The 17,990-nt window shown below is 37.3% G+C and overlaps 1 long non-coding RNA gene across 1 annotated transcript in view; it reads left to right on the top strand.

Annotated features, from left to right (window-relative positions):
• Positions 1-16,387, top strand: part of LOC131423839 (uncharacterized) — a 41,172-nt gene extending 24,785 nt beyond the window's left edge. Inside the window, exons 2-3 of the long non-coding RNA XR_009225921.1 lie at positions 14,921-15,009; positions 15,449-16,387. This is a non-coding gene — a long non-coding RNA (uncharacterized LOC131423839). The remainder of the gene's footprint in view (positions 1-14,920; positions 15,010-15,448) is intronic.
• Positions 16,388-17,990: the final 1,603 nt, after the last annotated feature.

The following is a 17,990-nucleotide window of genomic DNA, read 5'->3' as shown; positions in this document are numbered from 1 at the left end:
ATACTCTTAAGGAAAGCTTGGGCAGAAGTAGGGAAATGAAGAAAGAGAGAAAAAAGAAGAATGAGTGGAGAAGAGATGAGGGGTGAATACAAGGACAGAAGAGAGAAAGAAGAGACACAGAGGAGGAGAATCCTCAGCAAGACTGGGCCATCCTTGCCGTGAACGGTGCGGAGTTTTCTACTCCTCTGATACTCCGTTGTTGATCATTTCACAAGATCTACACAGTTCATTCAATGAAGATGGACTCATAGGGAAGAGGCAGCAAAAGAGAAGCACAGAAATAAAGGGTCTAATCAGACACATGAGTCTGGGCTCTCAGAGAAGGGTGGCTGGAGAAAAAGAAAAAGGAACCTATGTTAGTCAGTTTTGCATCGTTGTGACCAAAAGACCTGACAAGAACAACATAAAAAGGGAAAGATTATTTTGGCTCTTGGTTTCAGAGGTTCAGTCCATGGTCGGCTGACTTCACAGCTCTGGGTCTGAGGGGAAACAGAACATCATGATGGAAGGGCATGGCAGAGGAAAGCAGCTCAGGACGTGGCAACAGGAAACGGAGAGCTCTGCTCACCAGGGGCAAAATAGAAACCCCAAAGGCACACCTCACCTGCCTAAGGTTACCTACCACCCAGTTAATCCATATCAGTGGCTCAATCTATTGATTAATCTATGGATTAGGTGAAAGAGCTCATAATAATCATTTCACTTCAGCATTCTTGCATTGTCTCATACATGAGATTTTGAGAGACACCTCATATCTAAACCAAAACATCACCCTTGGGAAAGTCTAAAACTGGATGACTTTGTAAACTTGGGAAGATACTGCAGCCTTGTGAAACTGATAGTTTGTTGTTCTGGCCTTTGAAATATCCATTTTTTCCCTTGCTGCACTCTGCCTGATGAGGTGTACAAAAACCACTCTTGAGATTTGCATGTATGACCCAGGAAAGAAGATTTGGGAGCTGGCTATCCCAAAAAAGACCCAGGGGCATTTACATCAAGGTGTGAGCATTGGCCTGCACTGCAGTGGGCCCAGCTGGTCAAGCCTGAGCCAGCCTCTTTCCACCCATCTTTAGACAGGCTCATTTAGCCTTCAGCTCTGGAGAAGATGGTGAGCCTTCTGGATAGAGGTAATATAACTGTTCTGGAAAAACCTTACTCTTCCCCATGAATAATTTGTTTAAAAAGAAAAAGGAAGAAAAATCTTTACAACCCCACCAGTCAGGTGCTTAAAAACATCATTTTAATCTAGCAAGAGCTGCTTTCAGTAGCACTTTGCAAGTGGAAACTAACAGGCATCTCTACTAAATGTCAGGCTGTCTTTTCACCTAAAAGCCATGAAATTGTCTAATTGAAATCCATTGTGAGAGAGATTCTGAATTTTCCACAGGGATGACGTACAGCTAGAAAAGCAGCAAGCTACTTTCCAAGTTATCATTAATACTCTGAGTCAACAGCAGCTTTGCTCACACTAAGGCGTCTAGGTCATTTGTTCATGATTCAATTGTGAAACTGTCCTAAAAATTGTATATGAAATAGAAATCATTTTCTAAGGAGAATGTAATCAATTTTACTAAGTAAGAAAACTTAAAGAGTACAACCAATGGCTTAAATACCCTCTCAGGGTCCTGTTGAGTCATAAACAAAAGTGCAGCAGTACTGCCATGGACCATGGCAGGCAGTGCTTCCTGATGTGGCTCCACTTTGCATAAATCAACCCCTTGACCAAGTCTAGCAGAAAGGGGATAACTGCAACCCAGGCACAGAAAGATCTGTTGGTTTAAGTGGTTCAAAGCCAACAATTCCCCATATCTAGCATGACCTTATGCAACTCTAGATCTCACTTTCCTCATCTATAAAATGAGAACTTTTATAGTCTCTGTTTCAATGGTTTGTTGAGCAGATTAAGTGAAACAAAAAGTGTAGATATTTAGAACAGTGCCTGGCACCTAGGGTTTAATAAATTTTAGGTCTAATTATTATTAGTTTATTATTTCCAGTGTCAGGAGGATGCTTGACATTGAATAGACATTAATAAGTGTTGCAATGGATTTAAGAGTCCCACTTTGCCCTAATCCAATAATTAACATTCTGTGAACTCAGGTAAGTCATTTTATTCTTTTTGAACCTTGGTTTTTCATTTTTAAGTGAGAATAATATTTTTGACAGGCAGTTAAAAGATAAGATGAGATATTGTGTAAGAACTAATTTCCAGAACTCTGCCAAAAGATAAAAGATTAGGAATATACATCTAAGTTTGCTTCTTTTCAAAGATGCCAAGATATATTTTAGTTTTTAATTGACAGATAAAAACTGTACATATTTATGGGATACCATGTGATATTTCAATACGTGTATAAATTGTGTAATGGTTAACTCAGGGTAAGCATATCTATCCAAATCTTATCATTTCTTTGTGGTTAAAAACATTCAGAATCAATATTTTATCTCATCCCAGTTAGAAATGCTATTATCAAAAAGATAGAAGATAAATTCTGGTGAGGATGTAGAGAAAGGGAACTCTTACACACTGTTGATGGTAATGTAAATTTGTGTAGTCATTATGGAGAACAATATGGAGATTCCTTAAAAAACAAAAACAGAACTACCATATGATACAGCTATCCCACTTCTGGGCATAAATCCAAAGGAAATGAAATCAGTTATTTCAAAGAGATAACTTCACTCCCATATTACTGCAGCACTATTCACAAAAGCCAAGAAGTGGAATGAACCCTAGGTGCTCATCAGTAGGTCAGAGGATAAAGAATTTTGGTATATATACACAGTGGGATATCATTCAGCTCTAAGAAAATGAAATCCTGTCATTTCCAGCAATATGGATGGAACTTGAGGACATTATGTTAAATGAAGTCAGCCAGATTCAGAGAAAAACTACATGTTCTCTCATACATGGAAGCTAAGGAATAATAAAAAGATGAAATGCTAATTATTCTGATTTGATCAGTACATTCTGTAACATTTGTTGAAATATCACACTGTACACCATAAACATGTATAGTTATCAAAAGTTAATAAATTTGTTTAAAAAATCTGTAGTCTAGTAGCTAAAAAAAAAAAAAAAAAGAAGTGAGAATTTAAAGACTGACATTCTTCTATTGAATGTAACAGGTACTATACATCCTAAAAATAGAGCCCTTTTCCCAACTGGAAACAACAAAACTATTTTTATTTTGATTGGAAAAGAATGTATTCTTTAAACATTTTTTATTAGCCCTAAGGCAAAAATTTTACTTTACCCTGATGAAGACTGAGCATTTTGATTGTACTCCAAGGCCAGCCTATGAAAAAAGCAATTTAAAAATTCCAAACCAAATCTTGTTATGATGTTTAAAATATTAGCCACCAATACAATTAAAGAAGCCTCACATCAAATTATTAGCATGCTAATAATTAATAATAATCAAATGCTAGCATTTGATTCTTGATACTTGGATATTTGGAGATTTTGGATTAATAACTAAAATTGAATCCAATAATCTTCGGGCCATTTCATTGTAAGTAACATGTCCTCCCACCAGAAAACAATTGCTTTTTCCAGCAAGTTTGTAAATATAATTGACATGTTCAACAGAACAAATTCAAGTTAAAGAATAGAAATGTGATACAATCTATGACAACAGGAAAGTTGAACATTGTGCTTTGATATCCTGTTTGTCTTTTAATTTAGAACATCACCATCGGTTCTCTGACACACCCTCTTCCCCTGTTAACCCAAAGATTTGCAAGGCAGGAACCAGAAGGTGGAGGGACTTGGAGAGAGCCCAGGTGTTTGACTGCAATTTTCAAGCCAGATTACACACCTGTGCAGTAGCACTTAGGTGATGTGGTTCCAAGTTTGTAGCAGACACCATTGACTTCCTTCTGGCTCTGTTTTCCTTGCTGGCTAGCTAATAGAACCTCAATTATGCTCTAATCTTAATGTGCCTAACCCCAGGGGTTGGATTGTGTTTGGTATCTGTCAACTCCCTGCTACCAGATGTGGGCAACTGACCCAGCCTGATTAATGTGATGTCAGTGTGGTTTGCTGTGAGCTCAGGGAGTTTCCTTCCAGAAAAAGGAGAAAAGGCCCATGAGCCTACCTCTTTTCCTCCTTTCCCTCTCCATCCTTGATCATTACATTATGTGAGAATGTAATGCTTGGAACTTCAGCAGACCTTTCAGTAGCCATGATGGGAAGACTAGCCAGTCAGAGTGATGGACTTGGTGGCCAGGGGATGTGGAGCTGACCCACTCCAGAAATTACCCACCTCTGCACTTCTTGTTACATATTAAATTAAATGACTTTATTGGCTAAAACACTGTTAAGTATTTTTGTTACTTGTAAGGAAAATCACCCTGACAGAAGGGTCTTCCACAAAGAACTTTATCCCCCTCTTTTCCCTGCTCCTTCCCACTCCCCATAATACCTGGCCAACTATGACGCTGCACAGTAAGCACCACAGAAAATCACTCTGCATCTTCTCCTCACAGATGATAAAGTAAGGAATTCAGGTGTGATTCCCTTGGAGGAGTGGCCCTGGCAAGGTGTGACTGCTGATGGGAAGGGGAAAAGGTGTGTCTGACTGACACAGCGTTTTGACTTTGATGGGAGGGACTCACAAGACCATTTCCTGGGAGTAGGTTTGTCTGGAACAGAGAATCCGAGGCCTTAGGAACCTGGAGTGAAAGTTTAATGCACAGAAAAATGAAGCTCCGTTTTAAGTTCGTTGAATTTTTCTCTAAGGCAAGATTTGAAGCAAATCTTTTTTTTCAGATATTTTGTGAGATGGAGGCTGGCACTTTGCTGATCGCTTTCCAGGAGTGTCTGCTTCTCTCATTGGACATTCACAATAGACATTCTCTCCAGAAGGCCTAAGTGTGCATCCTCATCCTCACCAGACCAGGGCTGCCAGTCCTGGCTCTGAGCCTCAGAGGCACTGGGCATTGATGAGAGGAAGGTCAGGAGGTCCAAATGACCTCATGGAGGAGATTCTTAAAGAAGCAAAGAGCTAAAAAGAATGATTTGGGGGGTATCAGAAGCCATTTTCATAAGCCCCAAGTACTTTTTGATCTTTTAATCCAATTCTTCCATGACTATATAGGCACAACCTGACCTCCTTTCATTTAAATTGCTGATTAGAAGATTATTTTTTAAAATTCTGACAATTTTTCCCCTCAAACTTTTTTTTTAATTATTGATGGACCTTTATTTTATTTATTTTTATGTGGCGCTAATGATCAAACCCAGTGCCTCACACATGCTAGGCAAGCGCTCTATCACTGTGCTTCGTAACCCCAGCCCTCCCCTCGAACTCTTATATCAATAAAGACTATTTTTATTGAGAGAATATATTCTTTAAACATATTTATGAGTAACACAAATAGACAGTCACAGGTATCCTCTATGTTTCATATTTCCTTGCTCTGTTTAGCAAAGTACATGGAAGTTAGATACTCAATAAATATTTGTGGAATGGATGTGTAAAGAAATTCAAGAAACTTAGAAATACAAAAGCACAGAATTTTAAAGAGACTCCCCATTCCACACATTCATTTCTATATAGTCAAATCTTCTTTTACAAATAGGTTTTCTATTTATATTTTTTTTTCTATGGAGGAGAAGCCTATTGTAGGCGCTGTTTCCCAATATTGGCTCTTTGGAACTTTTCAACTATGTTATCCTCCATTATAATGAGGGACAGAGGCACTTAGGCTCCTTACACAGTGTACACAGGCAACAGAAACAAACCTCACTGTTCAAACTACCATGAAAATTCCTCTACTCTGCTATATAGGCAGTCTAAGACATTTGGTAGAAAAAAATGAAGAACTAAGGATAGTTTGTCCTATGTTCCAATTCTCCCAGCTAGTTCTTTATTCAGAGTTAAGCACAACTAAGCATGCACTGGATGCCGAGCATTGTCTGGGTATGGAGAAGCCTGCAGACTATGAAGCAGAGCCCCTGGCCTTGTGAGTCTCAGTTTTCTGGGAAGATAAAATTAACAAATGAACAAAAAATATATGATTCTGGGTAGCAATGCTATGATAAAAAAAAATAAAGCAGGATGATGGGATGGGAGTGGTAGGTTCCAAGGGAACAGAGCATCTCTGAGCAGAGAAATGTGTGAATTGTGAGCACTGCCCTGGGGTTGTCTCAGGGAATGTGTTCCAGGCTAAAGGAATAGCAAGGATGCCTGTGTGAGGAGCAGAGTGAGCTACTCCAGTGTGGGAAATATGGTCAGGGAGACAGTGGGGAGCAAAACCATGCAGGGTTTGGATGCCCTAGGGAAGGTATTGGGCTGGTTCTAAATGCCAGGACATAACTGGAGAGTTATTGGAAGGGAGCGACACAATCTGCTTTGCCTTTTAAAAGTGTCCTTTAGGACTAGAGATGTAGCTCAGTGACAGAGCTATTGTGTAGCCTGTGTGAGGTCCTTGACTTGATTACCAACACTGGGGGGAAAAATACATGTAAAAGGATCTTCTGGCTACGCGTTAGAGACTAGACTATTTGGAAATGGGAGGTGGAGGTGGGAAGGAGGTTCAAAACAGAAATACAAAAGCCAGTTCAGGGTTATTACAAAAAGCCTCCCCAGTATGATCGGTCAGGACCAGAGATAGAATTTCTGGGTGGGCCAATATGAAAGATAACTTGGGTTGAGACTCAATAACTGAATAGTCCTATTTATTAATATGAGAAAGACTGAAGGGCTGGGAATATGGCTCAGTGGTAGAGTGCTTATCTGGCATGCACAAAGTTCAACCCCCAACACTGCCAAAAAGAGAGAGAAAAAAAAAAGAGAGAGAAAAAAAGTAAAGAATATGAGAAAGATTGAAGAAGTAGGTTGGGATAGGCAGGGGCAGACAAGAGATCAATTTCAGACATATTAAATGTGAAATCTTAGTTGGTAGAATCCCTCTTAATGGAATACCCATTTGAAAAAAGTAAGATGATTTCATATGATACAGTAAAATGTTTCTAAAAATAGTTTTGCAATTCTTCAGTCTGTAAGGGCCAGAGAAAAAAAGGTACCTGAACAGTGATTGGTCCAAAGAGCACCTGTGGATCCCATGTTGTATACCAAAAAGCCAATCCCAGCTGCCAACAGCAGATATGACCAGGAAAGATTCCAAGACAAGAAACAAAGGCTTCAAAATCGACACTATGGCACCTACCATCGCAGAACATGGAGATCTCCAACAAAGGGTGCAATTGCCCATACAGAGAGACCTGCAGCATGGCTGGAACTGAGACCAGTTTCCCAAACAAAACATCCCTCAAACAGAAGAAAGGATCTCAAGTACCCATTATCATAGCTTCAGCAGACCAGCTCTTTAATGCCATCCATACTGGGAAAAGTCTTCTATAGGGTATGTAATATGACCCTTTGGATAAAAAGTAGAATCAAAGCTGCCAGTGGCAAAATGAAACTATAATACAGAGAAAAAAAAACAAGAAGAAAGGTCCTATTTGAATAATTGCTAAAATTACAGATTTTCATCTCATGATGAAATCTGTCTAGATTCAAATGTTCAAAATGGAATGGAACAGTATTAAAACTCAGTTATCATAGTTGTCATTTGAATAGATCAGTTTTCTTATGGCTGTGAGAAACATTCATATAGCCACATATCAGAACACAAATTCCACATGAGATTCTGAATTAGTTTCTCCTTTCTTAACTTGTGTTAAGAAATATGGGTACTTCTTTATGGCTGAGTACTTTACATTGTGGATATACACCACATTTTCTTCATCCCTTTGTCTGTTGAAGGGCACCTAGGTTGGTTCCATAGCTTGGCTATTGTGAATTAAGCTGCTCTAAATGTTGATGTGGCTGCAGCACTGTAGTATGCTGATTTTAAGTCCTTTGGGTGTAAGCCAAGGAATGGGATGACTGGGTCAAAATGGTGGTTCCATCCAAATTTTCTGAGGAATTTCCATATTGCTTTCCTGAGTGGTTACCTCAATTTGCAGTCCCACCAGCAATCTGAGTGTACCTTTTCTCCCACATCCTCACCAACATTTATTGTTACTTATATTGCTTGCATTGTTGATAATTGCCATTCTGACTGGAGTGAGGTAGAATCTCAGTGTAGTTTTAATTTGTATTTCTCTGATTGCTAGAGATGTTGAATATTTTATATATATATATATATATTGACCATTTGTATTTCTTCTGTAAACTGCAAGTTCAGTTCCTTTGCCCATTTATTGATTGGGTTATTTGGTTTTAAGGTTTTTTTTTTTTTTTTTAGTTCTTTTTATATCCTGGGGATTAATGCTCTTTTTTTTCCTATTCATATCTGAGGTGCAGGTGGTAAAGATGTTTTCCCATTCTGTAGGCACTCTTTTTCCATCCTTGATTGTTTCCTTTGCTGTGAAGAAGCTTTTCGTTTGATGCCATCCATTTTATTGATTCTTCATTTTACTTCATAAAACTTGCTTTAAGAGTCTTAATGAGGAAGTCTGTTCCTGAACTGACATGATGGAAAGTTGGGCATACATTTTCTTCTAGTAGGCACAAGGTCTCTAGTTTAATTTCTAGGTCCTTGATCCACTTTGAGTTGAGTTTTGTGCAGGCTGAGAGATAGGAGTCTAATTTCACTTTGTTATATATGGATTTCCAGCTTTCCCAGCACCATTTGTTGAATAGGCTATCTTTTCTCCAAAGTATGTTTATGGGAACTTTGTCTAGTATGAGAGAACTGTATTTATGTGGATTTGTCTCTGTGACTTCTATTCTGTACCATTGGTCTTCATGTCTGTTTTGGTGCCAAAAAAAAAAAAAAAAAAAAAAAAACATGCCATTTTTTTTTCTATAGCTCTGTAGTATAATTTAAGTTCTGGTATTGTGATGCCTCCTGCATTACTTTTCTCATTAAAGATTGCTTTGGCTATTTTGAGCCTTTTATTTTTCCCAATTTCATGATTTCTTTTTCTACTTCTATGAAGCATGTCATTGGGATTTTGATAGGAATTGCATTAAATCTGTATAGAGCTTTTGGTAGTATGGCCATTTTTACAATATTAATTCTGACTATCCAAGAGCATGGGAGATCTTTCCATCTTCTAAGGTCTTCTTCAATTTCTTTCTTTAGTGTTCTGTAGTCTTCATTGTAGAGGTACTTCGCCTCTTTTGTTAGATTGATTCCCAAATGTTTTGTTTTCTTTGAGGCTATTGTGAATGGGACAGTTTTCTTAATTTCTCTTTGAGTTGATTCATCACTGAGGTATAGGAATGCAATTGGCTTATGGGTGTTAATTTTATAATTTTGTACTTTGCTGAATTCGTTTATAAGTTCAATGAGTTTTCTGGTACAGTTTCTGGGTCTCCTAAATATAGGATCATGTTGTCTGCAGTTAGGGATAATTTAAGCTCTTCTTTTCCTATTCATATCTGCTTAATTTTTAATTTTTGTCTATTATCTCTGGCTAGGGTTTCAAGTACTATGTTGAATAGGGGTAGTAAAAGAAGGCATCCTTGTCTTGTTCCAGTTTTTAGAAAGAATGCTTTAAATTTATCTCCATTTAGAATGATGTTGGACTTGGGTTTAGCATAGATAGCTTTTATAATGTTAAGGTATGTTCCTACTATCCCTAGTTTTTCTAGAGTTTTGAGCATTAATAGATGCTATATTTTGTCAAATGCTTTTTCTGCATCTATTGAGAAAATCATGTGATTCTTGTCTTCAAATCTATTGGTGTGATGAATTATGTTTATTGATTTCCATATGTTGAACCAACCTTGCATCCCTCAGATGAACAAAACATATGTTTTGTGTGTGATTTGCCAGTATTTTGTTATCATTTTTTGCATTTATGTTCATCAGAGATATTGGTCTGAAGTTTTCTTTCCTTGATGTGTCCTTGTCTGGTTTGGGTACCAAGGTGATACTAGCTTTATAAAATTAGTTTGGAAGGGTTCCCTCCTTTTTTATTTTGTGGAATAATTTGGAGAGGATTGGTGTTGATTCTCCTTTGATGGTCTGATAGAACTTGGCTGAGAACCTGTCTGGTCCTGGGCTTTTCTTTGTTGATAGGCTTTTGATGGTATCTTTAATTTCATTTTCTTAGAGTTTAAATTTTCTATGTCCTCCTATTGAAATTTGGGTAGGTCATAAGTCTGTACAAATTTGTTGACGTCTTCATGATTTTCTATTTTATTGGAACATAGACTTTCAAAGTAGTTTCTGATTATCATTTGTATTTCAATGGTGTTCATGGTGATATTTCCTTTTTCATCACAAATTTTAGTAATTTGAGTTTTTTTTCTTTATCAGCTTGGCTAAGGGTTTAATAATTTATTTATTTTAAAAAAGGAACAACTTTTTGTTTCTTCTATATATTTAACTGTTTTTTGTTTCAATTTTGTTGATTTCAGTTCTGATTTTAATTATTTTTTGTCTTCTGCTTTTAGTGTTGACTTGTTCCTCTTTTTCCAGGGCTTTGAGATGTAATGGTAGGTTATTTATTTGGTGACTTTCTGTTCTTTTAAAGATTGTGCTCAAATAGTAACAAAACCAGCATGGTATTAGCACCAAAATAGACCTGTAGACCAATGGTACAGAATAGAGGACACAGACTAAACCACATTACTACAGTTACTTTATATTAGACAAAGGCGCCAAAAGAAAAGATAGCCTCTTCAACAAATGGTGCTGGGAAACTGGAAATCCACATGTAACAAAATGAAATTAAACCCCTATCTCTCACCACACACACAACTCAAGTCAAAGTGGATCAAGTACCTAGGAATTAAACCAGAGACCTTGCACCTAATGGAAGAAAAGTAGATCCAAATCTCCATCATGTCAGGCCCCAACTTCCTTAATAAGACTTCTATATAGCACAAGAATTAAAACCAAGAATCAACAAATGGAATGGATTCAAACTAAAAAGCTTCTTCTCAGCAAAAGAAACAATCAGTGAGTTGATTACAGAACCTACAGAATAGGAGCAAATCTTTACCACAAGCACATCAGATAGAGCACTAATCTCTAGGATATATAAAGCACTCAAAAACCTTAACACCAGGGCTGGAGTTGTGGCTCAGTGGCAGAGTGCTTGCCTCGCACATGTGAGGCACTGGGTTCGATCCTCGGTACCACATCAAAAAATAAATAAACAAAATAAAGATATTGAGCCCATGTATAACTAAAAAACAATTTTAAAAAAACCTTAACACCAAAAAACCAAATAACCCTATCAATAAATAGGCCAAGGGGCTGGGTTGTAGCTCAGTGGTTGAGTGCTTGCCTCACATGCATGAGGCACTGGGTTTGATTCACAGCACCACATAAAAATAAATAAATAAAATAAAGATATCATGTCCATCTACAACTAAAAAGTAAAAATAAATGGGTCAAGGAACTGAACAGACACTTCTCAGAAGAGGATATACAATCAATCAACAAACATATGAAAAAATGTTCAATATCTCTAGCAATTAAAGAAATGCAAATCAAAACTACTCTAAAATTTCATCTCAATCCAGTCAGAATGGCAACTATCAAGAATACAAAAAACAATAAGCATTGGCGAGGATGTGGGGAAAAAGGCACACTCATGCATTGCTGGTGGGACTACAAATTAGTGCAGCCAATATGGAAAGCAGTATGGAGATTCCTTGGAAAACTTGGAATGGAACCACCATTTGACCCAGCTATCCGTCTCCTCGGTTTATACCCAAAGGACTTAAAAATAGCATACTACAGGGACACAGCCACATCAATGTTTATAGCAGCACAATTCACAATTGCTAAATTATTGAACCAACCCAGATGTCCATCAGTAGATGAATGGATAGGGAAACTTTGGTATATATACACGATGGAACATTATTCAGCATTAAAAGGGAATAGAATCATGGCATTTGCAGGTAAATGTATGGAGTTGGAGAATATAATGCTAAGTGAAGTAAGCCAATCCCAAAAAACCAAAAGCCGAATGTTTTCTCTGATATAAGGATGCTGATTCATAATGGCAATTGGGGTGGGAGGGCTGGAGCATGGGAGGAATGGAGGAACTTTAGATAGGGCAAAGGGGAGGGAGGAGAAGGGAGGGCACAAGTGGGTAGGAATGAAGGTGGAATGAGTTAGACATCATTACCCTAAGTATATGTATGAAGACACAAATGGTGTGAAAATACTTTGTGTACAATCAGTGACTTGAAAAATTGTGTTCTATATGTGTAATATGAAATGAATTGCATTCTGCCATCATGTATAACAAATTAGAATAAATAAGTAATTTAATAAAGAAAAAAAAGAATGTGCTCAATGCAATAAAATTTCCTCTTAGAGCTGTCTTCATAGTGTCCCAGAGATTTTGATAAGTTGTATCAAGATTCTCATTTACATCTAAGTATTTTTTAAATTTCTTCCCTGATTTCTTGTACTATCCATTGGTTATTCAATAGCATATTATTTAGTCTCTAGGTGTAGTAACTTTTCTTTTGTGTTTTATCATTGATTTCTAATTTCATTCCATTATGATCTGATAGAATGCAAGGTATTATCTTTATTTTTGGTATTTGCTAAGCTTTGCTTTATGGCATAGGCTGTGGTCTATTTTAGAGAAAGATCCATGTGCTGCTGAGAAAAAAAGTCCATTCAGTCTTTGGTAGATAAAATATTCTATATATGTCAGTTAAGTCTAAATTAATAATTGTATTTATTAATTCTACAGCTTCTTTATTTAGTTTTTGTCTGGAGGATCTATCTCATGATGAGAGAGGTGTGTTAAAGTCACTCAGTATTATTGTGTTGTGGTCTATTTGATACTTGAAATTGTGAAGGGTTTGTTTGATGTATGTAGGTACTCCATTATTTGAGTCATAAATATACAATTGTTATGTCTTGTTGATGTATAATTCCCTTGAGAAGTATGAAATGGATTTCTTGGTCCCTTCTGATTAATGTTGGCTTGAAGTCCCCTTTATCTAATATGAGGATAGAAACCCCTTCTTGTTGATGAGATACATGTAAATAATATGTTTTTTCTCATTCTTTTACCTTCAGTCTGTGGATGTCTTTGCTTATGAGGTGAATCTCTTGGAGACAGCATATAGTTGGGTCTTGCTTTTTAATTCAATCTGCCACTTTGTGTCCTTTGATTGATGCATTTAGGCCATTTGCACTCAATGTTATGACTGAGATTGTGATTTTTATTCCCTGTTATTTTGTTTGATTTATGGCTTTCAATTTGAATTAGTTTATCCTTTGACTGACTATTCTTCTAAGTAGTTCCTCCCTTTGCTGGTTTTCACTTTTATCTTTCATTTCTTCTTCATGAAATATTTTATTAAGTATGATTTGTAGCACAGGCTTTCTAGTTGTGAATTTTTTTAACTTTTGTTTATCATGGAAGGTTTTTATTTCATCATTGAATCTGAAGCTTAATTTTTCTGGGTGTAGTATTCTTGGTTGGCATCATTTTCTTTCAGAGCATGGTATATATTATTCCAAGACCTCCTAGCTTTGAGGGTCTGGGTTGAAAAATCAGCTGAGATCTGGATTGATTTTCCTCTACATGTTATCTGTTGCTTTCTCTGGGAGCCTTTAAAATTCTATCCTTATTCTATATGTTAGGAATTTTCATACTAATGTGCCTTGGTGTGGTCTGTTGTAATTTTGTATATTTGGGTCCTGTAAACCTTCTATATTTGGTCTTCTGTTTCATTTTTAAGGTTTGAGAAATTTTCTGATATCATTTAATTAAAAAGATGGTACATTCCTTTGGTTTGTATCTCTGAGCCTTCATCTATCCTGGTAAATTTTGGTGAAATGTTAAGAAATTAAGGATTTGTATCCATTGTGGTGGACAAAATAGTCAGTGAGTGTATGTGTTCACTGACTGGACCCACCTGGTTTTCTTTTCATTTCTTTTTGAGGTATGAACCAAGCATGGGTGTATGGGCTGTGGGTTGTCACAACTTTCCTTTTTATTGTTTTTTCCCACTGGGTTGAAAGCTGTGGTGTAAGACTTCCAAACTTCCCTTCTTGGAAGGTTAGTGTGTGGGGGTGGGCCGGGCTGCAGACTTGGAAGCAAAGTGGTGTTCTGGGGAAGCTGCATTGCAGGCAGCCATGTTCAGGGGTGCCCAGCTAGTCTACACCAGGCGAGTCAAGGCAGGGTGCTGGATCCTGCAGGCCAGTGGCAAAGTTATTTCTTTAGAAAATAAATATAGGCTATAAATAGGTGTATATTTAGAGGTCACAGGATCTCTAAGCCATCTTACTTCTGGTTTTTCATTGTTCTATAATTCCTTCTGTTGAAAATCCTGTGTTGTAAATACTAAAAATATTAGTCTCTGAAACTTACAAAACCAAGCAAAGGGATCTTGAATGAATCAAAATGTCAACCTGTATGTATATTGTACCTACTCCTGCTCTTTAATTCTAAAGGAATAATAAAAAACCCAAAACAAGTCATTAGCTATGACTCAGTTGCTCAGCCAAGTCTGTTTCCAAGATTTCTTAACTTATGATAAGTACATTGAATGAATGTGCATTCTTCTCACTGATATCTGACTATGAAATATTTCTAATTGAAGATCTCAATTAGATCTCAATTTAAAAATAGAGTAGGCTACTGGACTCTTATACTGGGAGCTAAAGTATGATTGAGATAGGGACTATATATTAACCCCTCTGCAGTATAATTTTAACTCTCTTATTTCTTCTTGTAAGTTCATGATGGCATTTAGAGCAATATGATCACATGTAAGCTCTTGTCTTAATCAGCTCGGGCTGCATGACAAAAAACTAGAGACTAAGTGGCTTAAACAATAGACATGCATTTTCCACCATTCTAGAGGCTGGAAGTCCAAGATCAAGGTGCCAGGAGATTCAGTTGCCACTGAGAGTTCTCTTCCTGGCTTGCAGATGGTTGCCTTCTCACTATATCCTTTCCTGGCAGGGAGGGGAAGGAAAGAGGAGGAGGAGGAATAGAAGGAGGAAGAAGAACAAGAGGAAGAGGAAGAGGAAAAGGAGAAAGAAAGCTTTCAGGTATCTCTTGTTGTAAGGGCAGTAACCCCATCATGGGCTCTACCCTCATGACTTCATCGAAACCTAATTACCTCCCAAAGTCCCATCTTCAAATACTATCACATTGGGAGTTAGAGTTTCAACATACGATTTTTTTAATTTGAATTACTTTATCCTTCTATTAATAGAAGACTGTTCTTCTAGTGTAGTTCCTCCCTTTGCTGGTTTTCACTTTTATTTTTCATTTCTTCTTCATGAAATATTTTATTAAGTATTCAGAAAATCTCCTACCAGTCTTTATAGACTAGGCTTTTATGAACTGAATGCCCTTTCGATTTTACAAATAATTATTGAACACTCATAAGCCAGGTATGGTACCTGGGATACAATTGAGTTTGTTGCCTTATAAAGCGATTCATTAAACATTCACATTTTTTTTATTCTATCATTGATTTACAAGGTTTTTCTACAAACATGACAAAAATCAACCTAACACCATCCTCTTGAATGAGAATACTTTGAGAAATTTCTTCCACTGTCTCTTCAACTCAATTGAATTTTACCTACATGTAAGTATATAAACTTTTTTTTTGACTAAAATTCTTAAACTTTCATTCCAAGTTATTATTCAACTTTAGGATAGTTTTTAAAGCAGACATATTAACAGAAAACCTGTTTGCAAAATGGATTACAGTTTCACAATTCTTTCTTCCAATTCTGAAGTCTAAAAAGCTGTAAACTACATATAAGAGCTATTTTCTTTTTTTAGTAGTAATATCTGACCTTAATTGACATGAAACTTGTTATAGACTTCATTCGTTGCACACAATGTGAGCAATTTTACATTTTGCTGCAGAAATACTATGACTTTGTCCCCAAGGTTAAGAAGCCCAACTACATCCAACCAAATGGAAAGCACCATAATCATGTGAACTCCTCAGTTCTACATTGAAAATATTTCTCAGGAACAAAAACAAACAAACAAACACAAAACCAAAAAGTACTGAACAGTACAGACTTTTTTCTTGTCATTATTCCCTAAACAGTACAGTATAACAACTATTTATATAGCATTTACGTTTTACTACGTATTACAAGGAATCTAGAGATGATTTACAGAATATGGGAAGATGTAAGTTATACGTGAACGTTATGCCATTTTACATGAGAGACTTGAGCATCTGCAGGTTTTGGTGTTGGCAGGGAGTTCTGGAATCAATCCCCTATGGACACCTAGGGGTAACTGCCTTTAGATCCTATTTCCAGCTGCCTTTCACCTAATTTTCCTCTTGACTCCCTCACCTTTCCAGAAGCCCCTCATCTTCTCTCCACTCCTGTGTGCATGGCCTGATGTAAGCTAGAAGCTCCTTTCACACTGCCTGTTACACAATGCTGATGCTAGCTGAGAATCTCAAAGCATGTTCAAAACACAAGACATTGCTTGCTAATCTTATTGCAGTTTTTGTAATTACATTAGTCCCTCATTATTTGTGGGAAATACTTTCCAAGACTCCAAGATTAGGTCTAGGAACCACAGACAAGGGGGGACTATTATAACTACTGTACCATGACTGCTATTTAGAGCCTGTTAGGATCTCCATTCGCCTGCAGCCTAACGTCTGAATGATCTGTGTCTAATCTCAGAGTATCCAAGTCTTAAATGTCACCCCACTCCACTGCTCTCATATATGCCCTCATTAAGGTTGAGGAGAAGAATTTAAATATCAGGGCTGAGCTCCTGAGCAATCATGCCATTTCTATTGATCATCTAATGAAAATTTATGGCCTTTAATAGAGAAGAGATGAGTTTACGTAGGGATGCCGGCTTCCACTTCGGCGTCATGCCATTTCCGGGAAAGCTTTTCTTTATATCATTCTCATTTTAAGACTCTTAATTGCAGAAAGCACTTTAGGACTGAAGACAGGTTGGGCATGTCAGTCCTGTCATTTCATTACCAACTGATAAAAATAAACTGAGACCATGGTAAGCATCATGAGAACCGCAGAGTTTAAATGTAGAGACCAAAGTAAAGGAAAAAATAAAACCTTTACTTGATCTAGTTGGGTAAATTTCACCTATCATAATTTCCTGGTGTCTTGTAGATGTGATGTTGAATAGCAACAACAACAACAAAAATCCAAATAGTGAGGATAAATATGAGCATAGAATTAGTCACAGAGTGATAAACGATTAACACCTTTTTAAAATGCAGAGAAGTGTATCACATAGCTGAAATGGGTGAAAATTGTGTCACCTACAGAATTTAATTTACAGTCATGAGAGGAAATAAAAACTGCTGAGAAGCCATGACAACTGTTCCCAGAGGGGAGACTGTGGACACAGCTCCTGGCAACTGTGACCTTGCCATAATTTAAGGAGTTTGACATCATTTGCCAAACAAGAAACTTCTGTTGAAGCTAATCATGAGGGTGGGAAGGGGAAAAGGCTTCTCCTTCACCCTCTACAATCCCCTTCTCTATTTTGCAGAGTTTTTTGAGCTCCCAACTCCACGGAGGGCCACGTAGGCATGGCACCTCCTCAGAAAGGCCCTCCCCAACTTTCTGATCTAAAGTGACATGGACTCGCATGAGCCCCCAGTCCCTCACTCTGCTGTCCCACAGAGCTAACTCCTGCCCAAGCCTCTAGGAAAGCACATAAGTGCCCTGACATGCAGCCTGCCTCTGTAACTTGCCAGCATGTGACTTTAAGCAAGGTACTTGATTTTTCTGTGCTTCAGTTTCCTTTTCTGAAAAATAGGAATGTTAACAGTGTTGAGGTAAGGATTAAATGAGTTACTTCTTGAAGGCTCTGGAGCAAATTCTGACATACAGCTATTCCGAGTGTTTGAGAAATAAAATAGATAAGTAAAATGTGTTTGCTTGTTTGTTGTCTCCACTATTGGACAGCCGGGGTTACCAGCAGATTCCTGCTCAGAGGTGCGAGCCACCTGGGAAAATAAAAAAAAAAATCTGAAATAATCAGTAAAGAATAAAAGACAAAG

Source organism: Marmota monax, unplaced genomic scaffold (assembly GCF_021218885.2).
Source record: "Marmota monax isolate L192 unplaced genomic scaffold, Marmota_monax_Labrador192_F-V1.1 WCK01_AAM20220418_F8-fsc00013, whole genome shotgun sequence".
NCBI lineage: Eukaryota > Metazoa > Chordata > Mammalia > Rodentia > Sciuridae > Marmota > Marmota monax.
Note: the sequence above shows the minus strand (reverse complement) of the source record. Positions and strands in the feature narration are given on the sequence as shown.